The 3,309-nt window shown below is 38.1% G+C and overlaps 1 protein-coding gene across 1 annotated transcript in view; it reads right to left on the reverse strand.

Annotated features, from left to right (window-relative positions):
- LOC107550594 (type-1 angiotensin II receptor-like) overlaps positions 1–238 on the reverse strand; it is a 3,065-nt gene extending 2,827 nt beyond the window's left edge. The window contains exon 1 of the transcript XR_001604681.1: positions 144–238. The gene's annotated coding sequence lies outside the window, so the exon portion shown is untranslated. The remainder of the gene's footprint in view (positions 1–143) is intronic.
- Between the last annotated feature and the right edge of the window lie 3,071 nt (positions 239–3,309).

Here is a 3,309-nt window from a genome sequence, read left to right on the forward strand (position 1 = left end):
TGTTAACTCACAAGCTTATTCATCTCTTTGGGATATGATTAAGGTTTGATTAAATATTGTAATTTAAGGTAATAATTAAAAATACAATAAAAAAACAGATTTTTTTTTTGAAAATGTAAACATATAAAAATATGTATTTTTACCTTTAGTGAAGATGACATCCAAGCTGCTCTGTCAGTTCCAAAACTGGCTTTAAGAGATCCGTCCTGACTCTTGGTCATGACAGAGAGCCTGATGTTTTTCCTTTACGCCCTTCTTATACCTCTCCGATAGTCCTACAACTACACCAGGGACCCACAGCAAGGGCTGCACTGTGGGGGCCGGATACGTCCATGGTCATGAGAGCAAAAAATGGGGGTGAGAGAGAGGCAGAAAGAGACCCTTGAGGGCAGAGACAGATTTTCCCATCATTTATTTGGTCACCTTTTTCTCTTAAACATGAAAAACATGTTCTGTTCTTCTTTTTCCACATGCTTGTAAACAACATTTCTTCAATGGATTGTTCAGTAAAAAGCCTGCACATCAGCATAAAACACATTACATGATTATCCTAGCTTTAAGCACATAAAAAAAAAAAAAAAGTACAGACTGGTAGTGCGTGGACATTTACATAATTTATTCTGATGGCTCTATATTAATGCATATCATCAGGGTGAGCCTGGTAAACCTGTCAAAATAATGAACAAATTGCCTTCTGTGAATATTAAAGGGGTCATATGATGCGATTTAAATTTTTCCTTTCTCTTTGGAGTGTTACAAGCTCTTGGTGCATAAAGAAGATATGTAAAGTTGCAAAGACTAAAGTCTCAAATCCAAAGAGATATTCTTTATAAAAGTTAAGAGTCAGCCACGCCTACCTAAAACAGCTCATTCTAACATGCCCCCACATGTCTACGTCATGATGTGGGAAGATTTGCATAATGCCGCCCAAATGTTCACGTAAAGAAAGAAGGCGTAACTTTTATTCTCCCTGTAGTATTGTTGCTGCTGCCGCCATGTCGTGAAGGTGCAGTGTTTCGTTGTGAAAGCGAAACTACTTTGTTTGGCCTTCCAAAAGAGGACGATATTGCTTCGTCATGCCTGGAACGGGATCGCCGGATCGGCGTTCACCGTGGACAAAGCGGAGTCCAGCCCGGGGTCGTCACATGTGGTTGCCACAAGCCCTCCGGACGCTCCTTCGTCGAATCCGTTTCAGAAAGGTGGGGCATAGAGGAGAAACAATAATGTACAGTATACTCTTAAAAATAAAGGTGCTTCACGATGCCATAGAAGAACCTTTTTGTCTAAATGGTTCCATAAAGAACCTTTAACATCTGAAGAACCTTTCTGTTTCACAGTGGCGAAAGAAGGTTCTTCAGATTATAAAAACGCAAGAAAGAGATGGTTCTGAATGGTTCTTTGTGGAACCAAAAATGGTTCTTCTATGGCATCGCTTGAAGAACCTTTTGAAGCACCTTTATTTTTAAGAGTGTATGTGGAAAATAATGTGTTTTTTGAACCTTAAACCGCATAAACACATTATATTACACCAAATACACAAAATAATGTTATTTTTAGCAACATCATATGACCCCTTTAAAGCAAGCTCACTGTCAATAGCCTAATGATACTGCATTTAGCCACTTTCATAAAGCAGCAGGGACATATATGTATATATTTTTACAAAGTGACTGCTATTTGTCTTTCCCTCATTTTTTGAGGCCTCTGGGACCTCTGGCCTCTGGTGCTTGTTTTACTCTGAACTCTCAAGGGTAAATCTAGCTCCTTCATCGTTGTCGTATTCAGCTGCTGGTCTTTCGTTTCTTCCCTTAAACAGTCAGTCAAAGAATATCTGGAGACCATTCCTCTAATCTATGTATTTGGACAAAAATGAATACTAGAAGGAAGTACAGGCAGCTCTAACAGGCCAAAGACAATATATCGTTAAGAATTTGATTTTGTCTGCAAAAAGACAATCATATGGTCAGTTTTTCACAAACAGACTGGCCAGAGACAGAGAGTGTGGAGCATAAGTCTCATAGTAAGTGGATTTTGTGTTGCTGCATCAATAGGAGGTTAATTCAATACACTCATGTGCTCAAAAGTTAATGTTGCCTTCAGGGCGCAATGTGGATGCTGATGTCTGCAGTTCCCCTGCCCTTATTAAGGATATTTGTTCCACCTGTTTGTTTGGGTAAATGTTAAAGAGCACATGCATATTTTTAATCAAAATTCTAGTAATATCAAATATTGGACTGAATGTACATTTATCCCACTTATTACACAACTCCTCACCAAATAAATAGCCAATGGGCAAGAAATACTGAATCTTACCTGTATATTTTTTCTAACGTTTCCTCTGAGAAAACATCACAATGTACAAAACACAAAGTCATGTCTAATTCAAACAATAACTGAGATGCACACAACTTGCCTTCAGCTATATTACAGTAAATTTGTTTTTCTTGTTGCTGTGCTGACTGTTTTGTAAATCTCAATGGACAGAAATACAGAGAGAGAGAGAAAACAGTGAGTTTGCGTGATACGAGAGATATGAAAGTATTCAAGTATACCATTGCATTCCAGAGCCGTGTAATAATGCCAAACAGTCTCTTCATTTGGCTTCATTTCATAATTATTTAAAGTACAGCTTAAAGTAAGGCTGAATGCAAGAAAACAGTGAGGTTTTGAGTTTATTATAATGGTGTATAATAATGTATAATGGTCACAGCTCTGATTCCCATGCAGCTGTACCCCAGAGACAACTATAATTTGTCCACACCTAAATCAACATGGCCATATCCAGGCCAAGCAAAAACCAAACACCAAAAAACCCTCAGGGACTTTTAAAGTTTGTTTGCATAGATATTTGAGATTTTCCTGTTGTCTCCCAAAAATACATTTGTCCTCCTGACGGTGCTAATAAACAAATGGTACATATGTATGTTGATTTTTTTCCTACTCAGCTAAACTCCTGTTATCATTTATTTTTCTGCCTATTTAAAATATAGAAATATTTCTTGGTTTACCTCATTGCCCGGATGTGAATGTGGTCAATATTGCATGCCCTGGACATTTACAACATGAGTCAGTCTGTGAGTCCTAACCTTTGCCCTCCTCTGCCACTGCTGATGTGAGTCACATAGATGAGAAAAACATCCTGGATAACACCACTGAAGCATTCGCCTCATTTAAAGGGTACACAATAAAAAGTTTAACGCATGACTTGCCTACACTGCATTATCTAGGGCTGCTCATTGTTTTGGCTATTGATCACATGTATTTTCATGCAGTCTGCAGCCTCTGTATTAATAAGTACATGAGTTTGAT

Source organism: Sinocyclocheilus grahami, unplaced genomic scaffold, assembly GCF_001515645.1.
Source record: "Sinocyclocheilus grahami isolate Dianchi unplaced genomic scaffold, SAMN03320097.WGS_v1.1 scaffold402.1, whole genome shotgun sequence".
Taxonomy (NCBI): Eukaryota; Metazoa; Chordata; class Actinopteri; order Cypriniformes; family Cyprinidae; genus Sinocyclocheilus; species Sinocyclocheilus grahami.